Consider the following 9137-nt stretch of genomic DNA (forward strand, 5'->3'; position numbering starts at 1 on the left):
AAATGTTAACAAGGTAAATTACTTGCACCGGCAAGTGAAAATAGGTGCACACGTGCAAGTAAATTGTACAATGAGCATCAATACTAAGTGCACCTAATGTTATAACTAGGTGCACCTATTGCTATAACTAGGTGCACATAGGTTGCAACCAGGTGCATGAATGTTAACAAAGTAAATTACTTGCACAAGTGCAAGTAAAATGTATTGCAGATGTAAGTAAAATGTATTACAGGTGCAAGTGAATTGTACAGTGAGCATCAATATTAAGTGCACCTAATGTTATAACTAGGTGCAACCTATGTTATAACTAGGTGCACCTAGGTTGCACCCAGGTGCATGAATATTAACAAGATAAATTACTTGCATTTGTAAGTGAAAGTATTTGCGAAAATAGGTGCATGAATATTAATAATGTAAATTACTTGCACTTGTAAGTGAAAATAGGTGCACTTGTAAGTGAAAATAGGTGCACTTGTAAGTGAAACTAGGTGCACTTGCAAGTGAAACTAGGTGCACTTGTAAGTGAAACTAGGTGCACCAAAGTTCTAGTTATTTACGAAAATGCCACCGCGTCATTTTTTTAAAATTGCATCTGATTCGTTGATCTGGACACGTGGACGGCTGTGGAGCGTTCTCATTTCTTACCTAGGCGAGAGTTCGCACCAGAGTGCAACCCTATATATATTCGCCCAGGTAAGAAATGAGAACGCTCCACAGCCGTCCACGTGTCCAGATCAACGAATTAGATGCAATTTTAAAAAAATAACGCGGTGGCATTTTCGTAAATAACTGGAACTTTGGTGCACCTAGTTTCACTTACAAGTGCACCTAGTTTCACTTGCAAGTGCACCTAGTTTCACTTACAAGTGCAAGTAATTTACCTTATTAATATTCATGCACCTATTTTCGCAAATACTTTCACTTACAAATGCAAGTAATTTACCTTGTTAATATTCATGCACCTAGTTAGTTATAACATTAGGTGCACCTAGTTATAACATTAGGTACACTTAGTATTTATGTTCACTGTACAATTCACTTACACCTGTAATACATTTTACTTACATCTGCAATACATTTTACTTGCACTTGTGCAAGTAATTTACTTTGTTAACATTTACGCACCTGGTTGCAACCTATGTGCACCTAGTTATAGCATTAGGTGCACTTAGTATTGATACTCATTGTACAATTTATTTGCACTTATAATACATTTTGCTTGCATGTGTGCACCTATTTTCACTTGCAGGTGCAAGTAATTTACGTTGTTAACATTTATGCACCTGGGAACATGGCGTGCACCTAGTTATAACGTTAGGTGCAACTACATTCTGGACACGTGGCGCGCTGTGATTCGTCTGCATTTCTCTCCTGAGCGGCCAGTATGCATTTGAACGCGATACATATATATATATATATATATATATATATATATATATATATATATATATTAGGTTGAAGTGAGAATGGCTCCAAAATAAAAAGTAAAGATTGATATGATTTATCTATTTACGTAGATCAATGGCTTGTTGAAAAATAAGTAGAAAAGGGGTGGAGTTAAATTTTATAAATATTCTAAATCTAAAAAGTTTATAATAATTATAAAATTGATTATATATTTTTTATTAAAATTTTTCAACCATTGATGAATTTCAATATGCAATTGTAATCAATTCTCATATTTTACCGGAAGATCCAGTAGTCATTTAAACCCTTGTATTTATTATATGCTAATGTTATTTTATATTTTGATTACTTAAACAATGTTATGTTATTTACATAATCAGCAGTGAAAAGGGGCAAATTATTACGTGAATCATGTTCCACATAGTCAATCACTATTCTGTGAACCATGGTCCACACATTAATGTAAACCATAAATAAAAGTATATTTTAATATACTTAAAGTACATTATTTGGATTTACATGATTTTTTGTATATTATACAATAATTTGCCCAACACAATACTGTGTGAACCATAAAAAGTACATTATTTTTTGGGTACTATTGACTCTGTTACAGACTGAGGCTTAAACTCACTTCTTTCCACATGGGGTGCGTGCCACTAGATCACAAGTTATTATTTGATAATATATAAAATAATATACTATTACTACTCAAATAATATACTTTTAAATAATGTATTTTATGTATACAAATAATGTTTTTGTTTTTAATTGATCCATAATTGAAAGGGATTGCACTTTGTACTTTCTCTAGTGGCTTTTCGCCTTTTGATACACTTCCAACTTAGCAAGCCCAATGACAAGTTACCAATTGTTAATGCCATCCAATTAATATATAAATTTGTCTCTTTAATTTGTAAATAAGTTGAGTGATTTATTTATTTTATTGATCAATAATTTTATAGGTATTATTTATATATGATACTATATAATATATTAACTACATTCACATAATATAGATCATGATTCACAATGCATGTGGTGAACATGATCTATGGTATAATTTTCGTTATGTATAAATCTTCCTGTGCATCAATAACTTTACCTAAAAAACTAAAATGGGTAAATAGATTTAATACTATTGTATATAAATAGAGAGCAATGATTATATTCTTAGATACTTATTATTGATGGCTTTGTCAGGATCAGGTTCACCATAAATCGGGTATGGAAGTACAGAATGAGGGTTAGGAAAATAATAGTTTTATTGTTCGGGGTGCTAGGCCCAAAAGATTATATACAATGCCCGATATAACGGCCCAAATAATAAATAAATAATAAAGCAGCTTACTAAGAATAATAATGATCTTGCTGGGAATTAAACCCAACAATTGAACCCAAATAAATGGGTTGAAGTTGCAGACAAAAGACAATTGGACCAGGAGGGATGTAGTGAACCATGGGACGATGTCTAAAGGGAGACATCAAACCCCTTATATAGTGTTGAAGGCCTCCTGAATGCTTGACAAGTGTACGCCTCTGGTTTATCTTCATTCTTGGCAATACTTGTGTACCGCCACTACTTGCCACATTGCTCTCCACCCGAATATGCATAACCTACCATGCCTTTGTACACAAGAATGGAGTAGCTTGGTTGGTTGGTTTGAACCCTATTGGCTAGCTACACCTCTTTAGCTCTTTTTGCTCCCTCACCTTCCAACCCCAATACACCCTATACTCCAGTTGTTATACAGTGGACCATGGTCCACATAGTGATGTGTGGACAATAGTTGTCAAATAAAACTGTAATAGAATTAAAATTATACTTTAGTGTTGCTATAATGAAACTAGTGTATGTGGAAAATGAAACTAAAAAGCATAGCTTATTCAAAATGTATATGAAAATGTAGTATAATTAAAATGATACTTTAGTGTTGCTATAATAAAACTAGTGTGTGTGAAACTTAGAATCGTACAATAACATATATTATCAAATGAACCTGAAACGTAATTAAAATAATACTTCGGCATTCCTATAATTGAATTAGTGTATGTGGAAAATGAAACTAAAAAATAAAATTCATGTAATAATGTATATTGCCAAATGAAACTGTAATAGAATTAAAATGATACTTTGATATCTATATTCTGTATGTATGTATGTGTATATATATAGATATGTATATATACATATATGTATGTATATATACATATATATATATATGTATATATAGATATGTATGTATATATATATATGTATATATAGATATGTATGTACATATATATATATATATATATATATATATATATATATATATNATATATATATATATATATATATATATATATATATGTATGTATGTATGTATGTATGTATGTATGTATGTATGTATGTATGTATGTATATATATATATATGTGTGTATGTATATGTATATATGTATGTATATGTATGTATGTATATATATATATATGTATATATGTATGTATGTATGTATATATATATGTATATATGTATGTATGTATGTATGTATGTATATATGTATGTATGTATGTATATACATACATACATATATACATACATACATACATATATATATGTATGTACATACATATACATACATACATATATACATATATATATATACATACATACATATATACATATATATATACATATACATACACACATATACATACATATATACATATACATACACACATATATATACATACATACATACATACATACATACATACATACATACATACATACATATATATATATATATATATATATATATATATATATATAAATATATATGTATGTATGTATGTCTGTATGTATGTATGTCTGTATGTATGTATGTCTGTATGTATGTATGTCTGTATGTATGTATGTCTGTATGTATGTATGTCTGTATGTATGTATGTCTGTATGTATGTATGTCTGTATGTATGTATGTCTGTATGTATGTATGTCTGTATGTATGTATGTCTGTATGTATGTATGTCTGTATGTATGTATGTCTGTATGTATGTATGTCTGTATGTATGTATGTCTGTATGTATGTATGTCTGTATGTATGTATGTCTGTATGTATGTATGTCTGTATGTATGTATGTCTGTATGTATGTATGTCTGTATGTATGTATGTCTGTATGTATGTATGTCTGTATGTATGTATGTCTGTATGTATGTATGTCTGTATGTATGTATGTCTGTATGTATGTATGTCTGTATGTATGTATGTCTGTATGTATGTATGTCTGTATGTATGTATGTCTGTATGTATGTATGTCTGTATGTATGTATGTCTGTATGTATGTATGTCTGTATGTATGTATGTCTGTATGTATGTATGTCTGTATGTATGTATGTCTGTATGTATGTATGTCTGTATGTATGTATGTCTGTATGTATGTATGTACATACATACATACATACATACATACATACATACATACATACATATATATATATATATATATATATATATATATATATATAATAACAGAAGTGCTTGGTAAAGTTTTCCCGCCTAAACTGAAGGCCATTTTAGTAACAATATAATTAAAAAAAATAAGTCAATTAAATATGTGATGAAACATGAATGTGGCACTATTAATCTTAAATCAACAATAGATAGGTACATCATACTTATAACTTATGTGTATATAATAAGAAGAAGAAACTATTCCCTATATATCTATATAACTGCAAATCAATCAATATATAATTATATATGTACATTAGGCAATATTATGAATTATTATAATTATATAATTAGGAAAACTGCAACGTATGTATATATTTAATATTTAAATATATATAAGAAAATTATTATACTTTCCTTTTGAATTGGTCTTTTCCACCTATAAATACAAATTTATAATCCTTTTAAAATAAAAAATATTTGACACCTCAACTAATTTATTCCTAGCATCCCCAATCATTTCCTTCTCCACATCAGTAGGGCTTCTCCACCCCATATCTTCCCCATCATTTTTTTCTCAGTAGGTTGACGAACCAAAGCCACCTTGCCGAAATGGATTCTGTTTTCGTTGCCTTATCAATCAAACGATCAAAAGCTCCCAAATCTCACCAGCAATAGCAGAATACAATGTAGAGCGCTTAGACTCATCTCTTTGCTTTCTTTCTGTATGAATTTTCTACCTTTTTCTAACTATATTCCCATGTACTTCAATATTTTTTTCAGTTTATATCGCCTAGTATGGGCTCGAAGATACTTAAGGAGGCTCTACTTCAGCAAAAGGAAAATGAGGAGGAAGAGGCTTGGTAACAGAACCCTAATGGTTTTGTTTTTATAGAAGAGCGTAGACATGTGATCGAGGATGAAGACAACGGTGGTTTTGATAATTTTGTAGGGTTTTATTTAACTCATAGTCAGTATGTTGACTTCGGGCCAGGGTTTGTACATGCCTTAGTTTGTATGGTTATGGGGTTTAGGGAGTGGAGAAGGAAGCCAACCTTAAGGCTTAGAGAAGGGATCCAAGCTCTTAACACATCAAGTTTGAGGTATAAACCATGGAAACCCAAAACCTATGCTATTTTACTGTGGTGATTTGTATAAGTGTGTTGTATATCTACTTTCTCTTTTTTTGATGTTTAGAAATGGTGTGATAAATGGTGTTTTGTGTTTATATTGTTGAATAAGTGGTGCTTAAATGCTCTAATGATATTGTTGGATGAGTTCTGATTTGAGAAAATGGAGTTTTCTAATGAAATGTTACAGGTGAGGGGACCACTACCTCGATTTGTTATTGAACACGCAGGGCTGACTGGAAGCCCTGTTGGCCAGACCTGCGTGCTAAGTGGCACGCGAGAAATGGCAGGGTTTTGAGCCCTACTGTCTCACGCCATGGCGCACGGGATTTGCGCAGGGGGAGGGGGAGGGGGGTTCGTGTCTTGCCATGTGGTCCGTGTAGCCATGGACCCTAGCGTGTGGGGCTTGTTTTCCTACACATTTAGGTCCGGTCACGTTCTAATTTGTTTCTCTAGTCCAGTAACTGGTGAGACTCTGAATATCTATTTAGCCATTTTACTGTAAGAGAGCATGAAGTGTCCAAAAATTATTTTTATAAATAAGGCGTGATTATTCCCACTTTCTCACTATAAATCCATATTTGATATACATATGATTAAGAGAATAAATGATAAGTAATATTATGGGAGTGCCGAATTATTTATTAAAAAGGAAATTCGCATGCTTATTTATATCCGTCCTATCTTTATTATTTAATAAATCTATGCTTATTCTCTATTTTCAAGCCTATATCTATATTATATTTTTAAAAAGCATGTTATATATTATGTAAGGCCTATTATGGAAAGAAGAGTTTCTAAAATAAATATAATACCCGTATTTGTGAAATGTGAGGAAAATCTATATTTTTGGAGGATCCGACTTGACGGATGATCCTTTCGGATGCTATGATGAAATGATACCCAACTGGACAACTGATCCTTAGGGTTGGTTTACTACCCGCTGGGCTTGGAATCCCATTTATGGGGTGTGCATATTTAAGGTAGTGGTCTTGTTTTCACTTTTGGTAAAGTGGGGGTTGTGCTGTTCAGTAGAGGGTTGCTGTTCACTTAGGACTTCACAGGGGTGATGTCCCTACCCACTTTTGTGATATTGAGACATGATGAGATTGATGAAGTGATTGAGTTTCCTCCTGTATTACTATAAAGTATTATTATTTTCTTGAAAGTGAGAGTATTAGTGTCAAATGATATTTTGAATAGCTATCTTACTATGACTTTTCTATAATTATGTTTATAATAAAGGAATGACTATTATTTAACCTTATGAGCTTACTTATGTTGATTTCATAAAGAAAGAACCTTGTTTACTATCTATGGATATCTTCTAGTATATTACCCTTATTTGCGCATTCTCTTGAATTGATGAATTTGCGTACCTTATGTACTTGCTTAGTTGATTGGTCATTGTATAAGCATGAATGTAGCTAATGTCAATATGAATGTATCTTGATGTTCTCATGCATGTATAAATATGTGAGTGAGCTATCTTTGCATAGGTCTTAGTATGGTTTGTTATTCTTTTAAGTCTTTATGCCAATGACCTTGTGATCTAGTGGCACCCGGTTGCACCCCATGTGAAAGGGGGTGAGTTTGAACCTCAGTGGAGGCGCTGCTGTCTCTTTGTGCTTCAGTAGGTTGAGAAAGTAGTTATAAACAAATACTACATTGTAATAGAGTTACTAAAAAAAAAAAGTCTCTTTCCGGTTTTCCCTAAACCTATACTCTATAATTATTTGATTTATTCTTTTATGGTCTTATGTGGTTTTTTTGTATGATGTGTTAAGCGATTTCCTAAACTACTATTTTCAAAACCTATATATGTATAAAACTATTTTAGTGATGAGCGCGTTGCCGGGAGTGTCTTTAGTTTAGCTCAAGATATTATATCCACTAAGGCTCAAATCCACCCCCTCCCATGTGGGGGTGCAACCGGGTGCCACTAGACCACATGGTCTTTGACATATCTTGTGTAGACTTATGTATGGTGATTGATACCCTATGTGTTTTGGTGGTGCTTGGGCATCGGGGTTTGTAAACCCCGATAATGTATATTGACTTGGGATGTTTAGACTTTAGTATAGCCGGGTAGCCAGTCTAGTGTGATTGGCTATGCCGGTAGCACCCCTGATGTGCTAGAGATTAACTCTGATGTTTTGAAATCTATCGTTTAATTCCCTTATCTATGTTTTAGATTCCATATTATACTAGGCTCGAATGTTATAAAATCGGGGGTGTTACAGTCAAAGCCATAGAAATTAAGCAAAAGTGGATTGAATTTCAAACCAAGCTGGATTGAGGATCAATTCTAGCTAAAGTGGATTGCAAATAAAATATTCAAGTGTTAAAGCTAAGCTAAAGTGGCTTGACGATCAAGTCAATTCAAGACCGGAGGCCCTTCAACGAAGATTAAGCAACAAAGCCCAACAAGTCGCATTTCGGAGGCCCTTCAACTAAATTTTGTCAAGTAAGTCAAGTGGAGAATCAGAGGATTTTCTTGAATATAATTATTATAAAGTATACAAATTTAATTTTTTATTTGAAATACTCATGATTCTTTACAAATGTAATATCAATTCTATATATTCTCAAAATCTAAGCTCTAACCACCAAGATTCAAACTTATGACCGTCTATTTAGAATTGTAACCGGGATATTATTAGTTATCACATTACATGGTAATTGGCATACAAATTTAATTTGTTTTACTAAATATTAGAAATATGTTTAGTTAAATGGAAAGTTGTGACAAGGTTGGAGTTTCCAATTAAATGTCAACTTTAATTTAATATTAATATATAATAGGGGAAGTAATTAAAACCGCATCCGGCTAAGCCAAGATAACGGATAAGCACGTCCAGGGACGTACGCGTTAGATGTGACGCTGAGCCTGATCTTGTAGTTATCATGTTTTAACGTTTCAGATCGTTCCACGTCATCCATACCTATCTCCGTTTTCCCTCTTCCAGCCGGTCCTATCGGCTTCTCGCCGATTTCCCAGTGGCACTCCACGTAATTAACTCCAAATGCCTGCCTGTTTCTTTATCCTTATCGTCCTCACTTCTCACCTTCTTCCCCTGTAGCCTTAGTGTGTGTGTATATATATATATACACACACTGCGCCTTGATCTCTTTTTCTCTCTCTCTCTCTAAATATATATATA

This window comes from Ipomoea triloba, chromosome 14 (genome assembly GCF_003576645.1).
Source record: "Ipomoea triloba cultivar NCNSP0323 chromosome 14, ASM357664v1".
NCBI classification, from domain to species: Eukaryota; Viridiplantae; Streptophyta; class Magnoliopsida; order Solanales; family Convolvulaceae; genus Ipomoea; species Ipomoea triloba.